Raw genomic sequence first — 13,970 nt, 5'->3', positions numbered from 1 at the left:
GTAGCTGGCTTTTGAAATTCCTTTGTAGAAGAATGGATATTTTAAAATCCGTTAATGAGTACCCAGCTGATAACAGGGTGTATCGCAGGGGTCGGTTCCTGGGTGAGTATATCTGATTTGTGGTGTGTGGGTGAAAGGTCCAAAACATATGTATGCTTACTTTCCTTAAGCTCAACATTCAGGATGTGGCTTGCATTACAGCCAAAATACTTTAATATCAACCTATAAATCTATTATAATAAAACAAATGATCAAACCAATAAGAAAATCCATAAGAAAAAATATATAGGCAAGCAAATAGGCTAGCTCTATAGACTTCAATCAGTTAGTCACCTAACTACCTGATTTGTGGGACCAATCAAGTGATTACATGTACATGTTGCATGAGATTGGCCTGCAAATAATTGTGGTGGAAAATAACAATTCTAAAATCAAGGTTCATAATGTCATGTTTCAGATTCCTCACATTCTTTTTTTTTCCAAAAAAGTCAAGTTGTGGATTTTTTATATAATAAAAAACCCCAGATTTCTACAGAATACACTGATATGTGGGCAGGAAGTTTCATCCTATAAGGTGTCTGCTCAATTCCACGGGGAATTTATGATCTGCTCTACTCAAGATCAGCTAAAAAACAATGCCATCTGGTGTTAAGTAGAATGCTAGCCAAGAGCTGGCAGAAAAATAGGTTTGACAACCTTGACATAAAAACTACTTATTCCCAATGCCAATTATTTGCTCCCCGTCATTTCAAAGACATACATTTCCAAGAATGGCACTTAGCTCTACTGGCATCTGAATTACAACACACACAATCTTTACACCACAGAGATTAAAGTGCAAATACTTATACAAAGTGTCAAACAGAATTAACAGAGGAATCTGGAAATAAAATACTAACAGCTGAACAACAAATCAGCATATTCATGATAAAGAAATGCTGACATCATTAATTGTTTCATAGGTCCAATAGAAACAGAGAAAATGGAGGATGAAAGCCATTAATCGATCTGGGGACACCAGAATCTAGTCTCTTTGTTTTTGTGGGTTTTAGTCATTTGGTGATACAGATTTTTTTAAGTCTCATCAGAGAATTTATGTGAGTGCTCCACCTGAAGTCTATTTTCTCTAAAGAAATAAAATTCAGTGTTTACATTCTACTGTATACATTTACTTAGATTAAGGACCTGAAATAAAAGTAGACTAAGCCTTCTGTGCCAAATTTTCTCCTGGTGTAAATTGGCTCGCATCCACTGACTGCAGAAAATTTGGCCTGGTATTCATTTTCACATAGTATTTGACATATGTCAGATGCTAAAGCAAATGATAAGAATCACGACTTGCAGTGCTGTAGCCATGTTGGTTCCAGGATATTAGTGAGAAAAGGTGAGTGAAGTAATTTATTTTATTGGATCAGCTTCTGTTTTTGAAAGAGATAAGCTTTCAAGCTTACACAAAGCTCTTGCACATACTTTATATCTTTGTGAAAACAGTGCCCTATTTTCAGGAGTTTCATTGTGTTTCTGTCTGAAAGCAGAAGAGAAAAAGCCATAGATTCTCTTGTTCTAAATATAAAAATTCAATTTCAAAGTCAGTAGCATTGATAGCAATGGCATCTCACTTACAATTCATAACATATAAAACAAATGATCAAGGCTAAATAGAAGAGGATTTCAGGGAAATGGCAATAGTAAGCTTTCTGATCTATAAATATGAATGCTAATCTAAAAAGGAAGCTACTACTTGTATGTTTGGCATCCATAGCAGGACACAATGGCTCTCAGAACAGATACAACATCAGGGACTGGAACTTTTAAAATATAACCTATGATGACAAATTACAGACAGCATTCTTCTTTCTCAAAAAGCAGATAAACTTCAGGTTTCTTACTGTAGAAACCTTGTTACTCTAGATAGATTTCAAACTGTAGATTCAGTTAGCATAAGTTGTGTAATGTAACATCTTATTAACATAGAGTAGCACTTTGGGTGATTGCTTAACATGTCCTTGAGGTGGCTACACACTACCGGATGGATTGTTACTATTTATTTCTTTTTTTGCTAGTCCTAATATTGCTTATCTTTTCTTTGGAAAGAAATTTTTGAAAAAACAGGGTCCAATTGTAGAGAAGAACTAATATAAAGATTTAAATATTGACTTATTCCCAGGACACAGGTATTATATACAAGGACTATGGTTTTCAGTTTAATTAAGAGCAAAAAATTCCAATAAAAAGACCAAATTTTCTCTTCATGGTTTTAGGCTTTTGCTGTAAGCCAAATATAAATAATCACTATAACTGCTGATTATCTTTCTTTTAATACACTACTCTCAAACTGAAGACATGAACTGATTTGCAAATATGATAACTGTTCCATGGAATGCTGCTTTGGGTATATTGGGTTACAGATTCAGCAAATTCAAAATACTATATAGTGATGCAAAAAAGCAAATAAGACTCAGATGTTTTGAATATATAAAATGCAATATCACCAATGGATACTAGTTTTCTATTTCACACATATGATATATTTACTTAGGCATATATATACTGTGAATTTAGGTCTCAGTTATATACAGTGGCTGCATCTAGACTGGCAAGTTTTTCCACAAAAGCGGCTGCTTTTGCAGAAAAACTTGCCAGCTGTCTACACTGGCCACTTGAATTTACGCAAGAACATTGACGATCTAATGTAAGATTGTCAGTGTTCTTCTGAAAATACTATGCTGCTCCTGTTCGGGAAAAAGCCCTCTTGCGCAAATGTATTTGCGCAAGAGGGCCAGTGTAGACAGCTAAAAACTGTTTTGCGCAAAAAAGCCCCGATGGCGAAAATGGCGATCGGGGCTTTCTTGCGCAAAACCGCGTCTAGATTGGCACGGACGCTTTTCCGCAAAAAGTGCTTTTGCGCAAAAGCATCCGTGCCAATCTAGACGCTCTTTTCCACAAATGCTTTTAAAGGAAAAACTTTTCTGTTAAAAGCATTTGCGGAAAATCATGCCAGTCTAGACGTAGCCCGTATTTATAGAAGCCTAACAACATTATACACCAGTTTAATTCATATGAAAGATTATAGTCAATGATTTCTTTGAGATTTAGCTCATCACTAGAGGGAAAATATATATGATTGAAAAGAGTGCACCAGTATTTCTTTTTAAATGCTGAATGAGCACTCAATTCTCCTGTGACAGGTTGAAACATGAGCAATGCATATAGAATCAATGGACCTTACTGATATTTCAGTACGGTAGAATGTTTATATAGATTTTTTCAGTATTTTAAAAGGTTTATTCATAATGGACCTGATTCAGTTCCCATAAAAGATAATGGCCATCTGACTTCATTAAAAACTGAATCAGGCTTACTACCAGCAGGCAAAATATAGAAAAACCTGTTTCATTGAATGTCAGTAGGGCTTGGGCATTTCTGGAATTGTTATGCAGTATCTTTACTAAAGATAGTCAGAAACAGCCAAACCAGAAATAAGCCACAAATTTTCCCCAAAGGTAGTAATCACTGAAATAATTTATCAAGGGGTATGTAGTCGACATGCTGTCATTTGAAATATTTTAACTAGGACTGAGCCTCGTCCAAAAGTTGTGGGTTTAATGTGGAAATTTCTGGGTGGGATTTTATGGCATAGGTTATATAGGAGGGCAGACTAGGTTATCAGAATGGTCCATTCTTAGGCTTAAAATGAAACAAAAAAAATCCACCCTATGATTCTTAGGTTTTAAAATTGTGGCAGCTATATTTATCATGAAGATCTTGAAATGACAAAAATGTCTGCAAAAATTGAGACTAACATGCCTCTATAGCATACTTTACTTAGTTGGAAAATATATTAATTTACAGCTTACATGATTTGATATTATAGATAATACCGATATTTTAATTTACTTGATTAGTTCTTCCTCTCCATAAAGCCAACCCCAGTCTTAATTTTGAGCACCACCAATTTCTTCAGATTTTTTTTGTATTAAAGCACTATAGCAGAGCTAAAATTAATATGTTAGATTGTGTCTGCAAAAACAATGAATAGTCCTATGGCACTTTAGAGACTAAGCCCTGGTTTACAGTAGAGAATTATTTCAAAATGACAAGTATAGCATCCACACTACCAAGCCCATTATTTCAAAATAATGGGCTGGTTATTTTGAAATAATAATTCCAGTTTTCCATGATGAATAATGCTAATTTTGAAATAGTTATAGTTATTTTAAAATAGCAGTCATATGAACTCTTTCATGTTGCTATTTCAAAATAACTATTCCTCAGAGTAGTTCAAACTAATTACTCCCCAGTGCTTCCTGAGGCTCTAAATCGAGGTAGTGTTTCCACATTAACGGAGTTTGTGTCAGACTAATTTTGAAGCTTCCCCTTAGTGTGGGCATGCTATTTCAAAATTATTATTGCAGGAGTTATTATTCAAAATAACTTATTTCAAAATAATTCCCAGTTGCCCCACCATGCCACTGACCCAGTGGCCCCACCATGAGTGAGGCAGCCAGTGCCAGCCAGCCCTCCACTGCTCCCCAGGCCCAGTGCCCCAGCGCCCCAGCTCCCAGGAGCCTGCCAGGTGCCGGAGAAGGCAGGTGCTGTCCTGGTCCATTGCGGAGATCATGGACCTGATTGAGGTTTGGGGGGATGCCTCCAGTATCCAGGATCTCTGCACTAGATGGAGGAATGTGGCTGTCTACAGATGGATGGCTAACACCCTGACTACGAAAGGCCATATATGTACCCAGGAGCAGGGTGCGCATGAAAATGAAGGAGCTGTGGCAGGCCTATGCCAGGGCCACAGGGGCAGCTCCCAAACAGGGGCAGACACCTGCCCCTATTTTGATGCTCTGGACCGCATCCTGGGGGATGGGATGGTCCGTGCCACCCTGGGGGTCATCGATTTTGGAGCAGAGGGCCCTGACTAGGGCATGGAGGAGGAGCATCAGGAGCTGCAGGAGCCCAGAGGGAGCATGCCATGCAGCCAGTACCCCCGAGCCATTCCAGCAGACCCGTCACTAGTATCATCTGGGGAGGAAACAACATGTGAGTGCCATCACTGTCCCCTTATTGGGGGGCGAGGAGGGAGACCAGGGACTGTGCACATGGGCCTTGCTTACCACGGATCATACAGCAACCTGTGCACGTAGGAGCATGTGCCATGCCAACCCTGGGCACATGGCCCCAGCTGGCTGCCACACAGGGGCCTTGGCCTGTTAGTCACATGTGTGTTGGAAGAGACATGACATGCTCCTGACCCTGGGGTGGGACCAGAGCCGGATTAAGGAGGGGCTAGCCGGGCAGCTGCCCGGGGCACCAAGCTATGGGGAGTGCCTGATTGCAGCTGTAAGGGGTGCCATGCGGCCTCCGCCCTCGTGCACATGGCGCCCCTTAAAGCTGTAATCAGGAGCTGTGCGGCCCCCGCCCCCGGGAGCACAACGCCCTTACAGCCCGGGGGTGGGGGCCAAGCGGCACCTGATTACAGCTGTAAGGCGCACTGAACGCTCAGGGGGCAGGGGCCATGCATGCGCTGTGCGTTGGGAGGGCGGGGTCCGCGCATGTGCTGCACCTGCTGCCCAGGATGCAAGAATGGCTTGAGCCAGCCCTGGGTGGGACACAGCAGGACGCCCTCCCTTCACAAGGACATTCTACACAGAGGCAGGGGACATCTCTCCCCCATCTCACCCACACTATACACCTGGGTGTTCCTTCAGCACTAGTACCAGGAAGTAGTCTACAACATTCTCCAAAAACTTTCTTGATTTTCTATATACTGCTGTATTGGTCTCCCAACAGATGTTAGGGTCTAAGGATAGGTCTAGACTACATCCCTCTATCGGCAGAGGGATGTAAATGAAGCACTTCCAAAGTACATATGAAGCTGGGATTTAAATATCATGCACTTCATTTGCATAATCATGTAATGGCGCTCTTTTGAAAAAGTGCTATTTTGAAATTGAAACCGTGGTCTAGATGTGGTTCTTTCAAAAATGGAGTGCAAAAAATGAGGTTTACAGGATCTTTTGAAAAAGCACTCCATGTTTGAACGAACCATGTCTAGACTGTGGTTTCAATTTCGAACTAGAGCTTTTTTGAGAGTGCCATTATATGATTATGCAAATAAAATGCAGGATAGTTAAATCCTGGCTTAATTTGCACTTTGGAAGTGCTTCATTTACATCCCTCTGCCGACAGAGGGATGTAGTCTAGACATAGCCTCAGTGTCTGCGTTGTTGGGCCGTGGCCCATTATCCCAACTCGGTCCCTGCATGGGGAGCTTGTGGGTCAGCAGGACAAGATAGGATGTGGCATTCTAGAGGGCTCAGTGGTAAAATTAGCTCACCAGATCTCAAAGGAATCCTGTCACAGTATGTAATTGTGATATGAAACACATTAAGATAAATGTGTATTTCAAAAGTTGATCTATGGAAAAAGCATTAGAACCTAGAATTTTCAAGGCAATTTAAATTTGGCAGGTGCAGAAAAATAGCACAAAATGTATTGGCCAAAGTGTACTGGTATATGTTGTGGGTAATTGTTCAATTTCTGCTTGCCCTATTAACAGAGAATAAGGCAGAATTTGAGATAACTGGATTTCTGTTTGTGTGAAAATGTCTAGAAGTGTTAAGATTCATTTGGAACTGCTCTATAAATAGTTCCTGTAATAAAAGGAGACAGATTAATGTAATAAGAATGAAGTGCTTTAGTTATCATGCAGCTGTAGCAGATGAAACAATAAGAAGCAGTTATAGAATACTACAAGAAACCCTGTCCCAATCCTCTGATGGTAAAACCAGTCCTGGTAATCTAGTCATCTAAACAGACACCTTTATTTTTAACTTTTGTGTAGAGGGCTCCAGTTTGAGTGTGTTCAGCAAGTAAGCTAAAATTACATTCCTATTAACAGTAACTCATCCATCTATTGCAGTGAGAATTTTCCCACACATTGATGCCACTCATGCTCATATGGGCAACCCCATTCAGAAAAATCTAGCAGCTATAAATTACTCATGTGTTTATAACATTCTTACAAAAAATTAAGTGGGCTGAATTAAAACCAGAAGCAGCAATCTGTGAGTTTCTGAATGTTCTAAATCTGAATCCCAGTTATTAAATCTCAACAGCATTTTTGGAAAAACAAATGCACTCTTTGATTTTACTACTAACTCAATCACCCAAACCCCTCCTTAACTATATCAGCCACCTCACACACCAAACATTTTTAAATTTTATTTCTCTTATGAGAGAGAACATATGGCCTTGTCATTACGTAAGGGCAATCTCATAGGAGCTTCAATTACAAAGACAGACATTTTGAACTGTTTTGTCATGTACGGTAGGATAGAGCTCTTGATTACTTGAGTTGCTAAGCAGATAGGGTGTGGTGTTGTGCACCCTGATGGCAGCTAGTATGGGCCTTCATTGATCAACACAAGTAGTTGCAACTATCAAACCAGAAGACTACAAATCTGTGGGTCACAAGGGGCAGGTTTGTATTTTGTGAGATAGTGAGCAATTTGCTTGCCCATCAGAGGGAAATGAGTGATTTTTAATAATTGGACACACCATAATATTGAGTCAAAAAGCACCCATTCAGCAGTACAGGGTATCGCGGTAGTAGCTGTAAGGAGAAACATAGTTTGAAGCACTTCTTTCTGCATAATCTCCATTTTGCCTGATTTTTTTTCTGTTCTTCCTACAGGTTCTGACTTTTGCGTAGGTCCTGGAAACTGTGGAAGATATTACTACTTAGATATAATGTATGAGAGCTGTAAAGCTTCAGTTTCTCAGAACTGATGACAAAGTCTTAAAACCAACTTATATTTGCTCAGATTTCAATGTCTATTTTTCACAATTAGTTCATGAAATTTAATAAAACATTTTAGAAAGAGCATCCACGTTTCAGTTTAATAAACAAAAATCAGACCAGTTTTGCATTTTCCTCTGAACAATTTTCATCACTCTATTAGTACATATTTGCTGAAGTGTAAAATCCCTTCACCTTTGCTCACAACCCATTCATTCTCACCCACAGAATTCCACCTAATACCCTTAAAGAATGAAAAAAATAGGGATGGGGTGAGGAGGGAAGAAAGATGTTTGTATTTATCAGTAGCTATGGAGCAGACAGAACAAGGATATTACTGTTGATGACATGTATTAAGGCACTGCTGCAAAAGCCTAGGCACCCTTAAATATGCATTTCCTGATCTACAAGGGCATAACGTATCCATACAGACTGAAGGTTGTGCGGCAAGAGGGTATTGTGGCTAGTGAATTTCCTCACATTCTGAACAGGAAGAGATGGCTCATTGAGATAGTATGCAAATTACAGGATAAATGTACAATGAAGGCAACCAGCCCATTCATCAGTGTGTGCATTGTCTTGTTTAAACAACACTTCCTAGCCCTGTCCATGGTCCACTTCCCTTTCCATCTGCAAGCAGGACTCCTGCCACAGCATATCACAACTGTAGAACACGTGCCCAGAGTGCTGGCAGCTGCCGTGGCCCCCTGGGCAAGGTGTGTGTGTGTGTGTGTGGAGGGCAACTCCGCACTCCCAGAGGGTACGTCTACACTACAGCGCTAATTCGAACTAAGCTAATTAGTTAATTCGAACTAAGCTAATTCGAACTAACGCATCTAGAACTAAAAACTAGTTCGAATTAGCATTTTGCTAATTTGAACTAGCATGTCCACATTAAGTGGACCCAGAACCGGGCTTAAGGATGGCTGAAAGCAGTGCCGGCAGGGCATCAGAGGAGGACTTATAGCGTAGAGATGATGTCTCAGGCTAGCTGAGGGCTGTGCTTAAAGGGTCCTGACCCCCACCCCGGACAGACAGTTCTCAGGGGTGCCCCGCTTGCAAACCAGTCCTGGCTTGGAGTGCCCGGAGTACCCACACTGGACACATCACAGCACTCGGCCATCAGACCGGCTGCACTTGCCGCAGGCTGCCATCTGGGGAGAGGGGGCAATCGGGGGGCTGCAGGAGAGCTTCCACCCCCAGAAGCCCGCAGAGCCAGCCCAGTCCTCCCCATTGGGGGCTCATTCCACATTCCTCCCTCACCTCCTTCCACTTACCCCTCCCTAACCCCCCTTCCTGATGTACAAAATAAAGGACAATTATGTTCAAAAATAGAATCTGTCTTTATTGAACAAACTGGGGGAGACTGGGAAAAGGAGGTGGGAGAGAGGAAGAGAGAGAGTGGGAGAGGGGAGGGCAACTAAAATGATCAGGGGTTTGGAACAGGTCCCATATGAAGAGAGGCTAAAGAGACTGGCACTTTTCAGTTTAGAAAAGAGGAGACTGAGGGGGGATAGGATATAGGTCTATAAAAGCATGTGTGGGGTGGAGAGGGTGCATACAGAAAAGTTCTTCATTAGTTCCCATAATAGAAGGACTAGAGGACACCAAAGGAAAGGAATGGGTAGCAGGCTTCAAACTAGTAACAGAAAGTTGTTCTTCACAAAGCAAAGAGTCAACCTGTGGAACTCCTTGCTGCAGGAGGCTGTGAAGGCTAGAACTAGAACAGAGTTTACAGAGAAGTGAGATAAAGTCATGGAGGTTGGGTCCATGGAGTGGTATTAGCCAGGAGGTAGGAGTGGTGTCCCTGCCCAAAGTTTGTGGAAGGCTGGAGAGGGATGGTATGAGACAAATGGCTTGGTCACTGTCTTCGGTCCATCCCCTTCAGGGTCCCAGGGTTGGCTGCTGTCGGCAGACAGGCTACTGGGCTAGATGGACCTTTGGCTGACTCAGTACGGCCATTGTAAGCTCAGGGCTCAGGTTCGGGGGTCTCAGTGGACCACCTTGATTTTCATGCACACCTGCTCCTGGGTGGCCAGGCTGGCTGCTCTCCTGCCCTAGACGGCCGCTTTCCTGTGCCTAGTGTGGAGGTCGTGGATGAGGTCCACGATATCCGCACTAGACCAGGCAGGTGCCCGTCTCTTGCGGTCCCGGGCAAGCTCCCGTTAGTTCGAATTAACTTTGTAGTGTAGACATACCCAGAAAGAGTAGATCTTTGGGAGGCTGGGGCTAAGTCCTCTGCATCACCTGGAGTATGTCACTTTGGTCCCTGCAGTCTTTAGAGCTGCCCAGAGCATGCAGCATTCCAGCAGTGATTTAAAGGGCCCAGGACGCTTCCCATTGCCACTGCCACAGTAGCAGAGTCAGTAGCCAGGAGTCTCAGGTCACTTTCAATCTCCAGGCCCCTTTGCACCCATCCCCTCATCAACGGGCCTACACATGGCTCCAAAGTCCTCAGTCCCTTGTCTACAAACATTTCAATTTCTTTCTGTCCTGTAACCTGACAAATACCGTGGGCAAGAGCGATAGGCAGCTATATTACAGAGGAATGTTGTTTCTGATAACGTTTCAGAAAGATGTCAGGGTGAAGTTAGAGGCAGGATCAGCAAGAGAAATCACAAACAGGGTTTCTGTTCCAAAATATTAACATGTTGAGAAAGATCCTCTTGCTTCTGCCCAATAGATGTGCCCATATCTAGGTCAGTGAAGTCGTAATTAAGAAACTGTACTTTCTCAATTTGTGTTCTCAGAGATATGTAGGTGCCACTCACTGCTCTAGTTACAAATCAACTTTTTTAGACTATTTTGCATTACATCACATTAAACCAATAGTGTACTTTCTGGACGCACTCCGGCCATTTTCCTCCATGGCTTTGCTTCCTGGCACTCCATAATAACTTATTTTTATGACTCCAAATAGCCATGTGACAAACATTTTCTGTCTCCTGCTTTGTATAAGAGACAGTATATTATCTCTTCTTCATATATTTGGTAGCAATACAAAAGATGAAAAACACAGAGTCATAGAGACAGTTGATAAAAATATTCTTCCTTCTATCCCATCATTGTGGCTTGGGTTATCATGCGAACATCCAACATTTTCATCTGAGATGGAACAGAGGTCCACTTGTTAAACCCCTTCTTTGATGCGTTCATGAGGTCAGCTCCTACCAGACCTATCACTAGGTGTCCTTCATTTCATGCACATGTCCAAACCAGCAGTCAGACCTCCCAGATGTCAGTTTCATCATTGATTTTTACTTCCATCACAATAGTTTCATTTCAAAATCTGTTTCTCCGTGTAATGCCGAGTCAATATTGCCCATGTCGAATGTACAATTGTACAAAGTTGGGATTTTAATCTCATTGGCATGCATTTATCATGAAAGTACTGCATTTACTATTAATTTTTAAGAGGAAGAAAAGGAATAAGGATTCATTAGAGTCTCTTATAATAAGCCGACCTGCTGCAAGTTTAAATATTCTTAGTCATTACAGTGATTAAACCTGATATGAAAAAATATACTAGTATCATCTACTCAATATAAATTGGAGAGAAACCTATGACTCAAGAAAGTCATATAAGAGGGTATAAGGATATGCAGGTCTGGATAAACTGGTAATTATGGATACTTCCGGTATAAAACCATGTCAGTGAGACAATGGAATGAGTCCCATTGCAGCTGACAAGTTACAGTTTGGGTGCATCTAGACTGGCAAAAACTTGCCAGCTGTCTACACTGGCCACTTGAATTTGCGCAAGAGCACTGACTTTGTACTGTACAAAATCAGTGCTTCTTGCACAAATACTATGATGCTCCCACTCAGGGATAAGCCCGTGTAGACAGGGAAGGAATTTTTGCGTAAGAAAGCCCCGATGCACAAAATGGCGATCGGGGCTTTCTTACCCAAAATCACATCTAGACTGCCCATGGATGCTTTTGTGCAAAAGCACTTTTTGTGCAAAGGCACTCGTGCCAATCTAGACGCTCTTTTGCGGAAATACTTTTAACAGAAAAACTTGTTAGTTAAAAGCATTTCTGCAAAATAATGCCAGTCCAGACGTAGCCTTTGAGTTTTGGTTACCAGAAGGCTTGCTGAGCTATTATTCAAAACAAACTAATCCCCTCCCCCCCCACCAACAAGAACAAAGACACTTTGCCAGTGGCTGCACATAGAAATCCTTGATCACATTTATTAAGTGATGAAATTTTGGTGTGTTTGTGAAACTGATCAAAACCTAACCAATAACTGTACATTCATATGTACTGTACCTTTGGAGATGGGGGACTAATTCCAATAATGCTGCCAAGCCTGCAGCTGAAGAGAACTCCCAGGTTATTGGGATAAAACCTCCTTACTCCAGGACAGATGGCGTTGTGTGATACTCAGCTCTCCCATGCCTATCCTATGTGATGCAGCTATCCTACAAGCAGTTTTTGCAGACAGTGACAGCTTAAGCTACTTGGAGATGTATAGGTTTTTTAGATCTGTGGCCTTTAGTGGGAACCATCATACATTTCACCTCCTTTTTAATTAGGAAACCCTCATCAACAATTCCTTCAGCTTTCTCTTTTGGGCAGGGGGAAGGGAGTGGAAAATTTGCAAATGCATTTTCTGTTGATTCCTTCATGAAAACCAAATTGAATAAAGCCACAGATCAAGTACAATTATACAGTATCAGGTTTTCATTGCAGTTTTATTATTTTGAAAGGTTATATCCTTTTTTTATAGCCTACAATTAACCAAGAAAATCCAAAGATACTATATGATTTTCTATCAGATGACAGAAAAATAGATTAGCAGCTATCAGAGTCTATCAGGCTCTGCCCTCTACTGCCCTGAGATCCCTCTGCTTAAGAAAAATTCTCTCAATCTGTACTACCAGCAAGATGTAGCCTTCCAGAGACCTAGAATGCCTTCCTTCCTTTTCTGTAGCTTTGGGTAAGACTGGGACAGGAGAGAAGAGCCGCAGTCCTAACCTTGGCATGAAGTGATATGAATCATAGAATACTAGAACTTTAAGGGACCTTGAGAGATCATCAAGTCCAATCCGTTGCCCTCACAGCAGGACCAACCACTGTCTAGATCATCCCTAATAGTTGTCTGCCTAGTCACAAGCAGTTGCCATTTTATGTGTGTTCAATAGTTTAAAGGTGCAAGACAATTCAGAATTTGGCTAACTGATCAGTTAAAAAACAGATGCCAAGCTTACAGCACAGGCCACTGTGCTCCAGATAGGTTGTCACACCTTGTAAACTGAGGCAGGAACTTCATTTAGTACCAGGATTAATTAGAAGGGGGTGCTGAGGGATGACCACCCCTGTAACAGTGAGGTACATAGAAGTTTCTAAGGAGTTCTTATATTTTGTTTGCAGAAGCTACAACATTAATAAAAAATCAGTTTAGTAAGAAGACCAACAGTATAACAATAATCAGTATGGTATCAATCTTTTTAGCCATAGATTTCAGAGTGCTTTACACAAGTAGTTAATTATCATTCTTATCTTTTAAAATAAGAAAGTGAAGCAGAGAAATCCAAATACTTTCAAAACTGGCATTGTCCTTTTCATACCTCAACTTTTTGATTTCCATATACCACCTGATTTTCATTGACGCTGCATATCTTCTAGACTAGTGACTGATATGGAATGTCTGATGCTTTGCATCTCTGATATGAGGTTTAAAGGGGCTGACCCAAGGCCTACTGAAGGTGGGCTTACCAAAGGCGACTGAAGATCAGCATCAGAGCTAGAAATAGAACTCAAGTCTGGCCCTTTGTGTACATGAAATTCCATATTTTCACTCTCAGCACCTGTTTCTTTCAGTAAACAGCATGGACAGTGCTCACTGAATGATCAGGTATGGAATATTTTGTTTTATTGCCATTGTGCAATATGTTAGTGGATGTTTTATTTTATGCATATTATTCACATTAAAGTTAACTCCTTCATGAGATTTCCTAAGGCATTCATCACTACACTGAGGATACATCTACACCACAGAGGAAGATCAAAGCTGATGCTGTCCATTTTCCAGAGTTCAAATTAGTAGTCTAGTTAAGACAGCTAATTTGAAGTAAGAGGAGCACTCTGGTTGATGCTTTCACAAGGAGTAAGGGAAGTTAAGGGAGAGTGTTCTTCCAAAAGCTGAGTTAAGCTATTTC

This window comes from Pelodiscus sinensis, chromosome 5 (genome assembly GCF_049634645.1).
Source record: "Pelodiscus sinensis isolate JC-2024 chromosome 5, ASM4963464v1, whole genome shotgun sequence".
Lineage (NCBI taxonomy): Eukaryota > Metazoa > Chordata > Testudines > Trionychidae > Pelodiscus > Pelodiscus sinensis.
The sequence above is the reverse complement of the archived record's forward strand: the minus strand, read 5'-3'. Positions refer to the sequence as shown.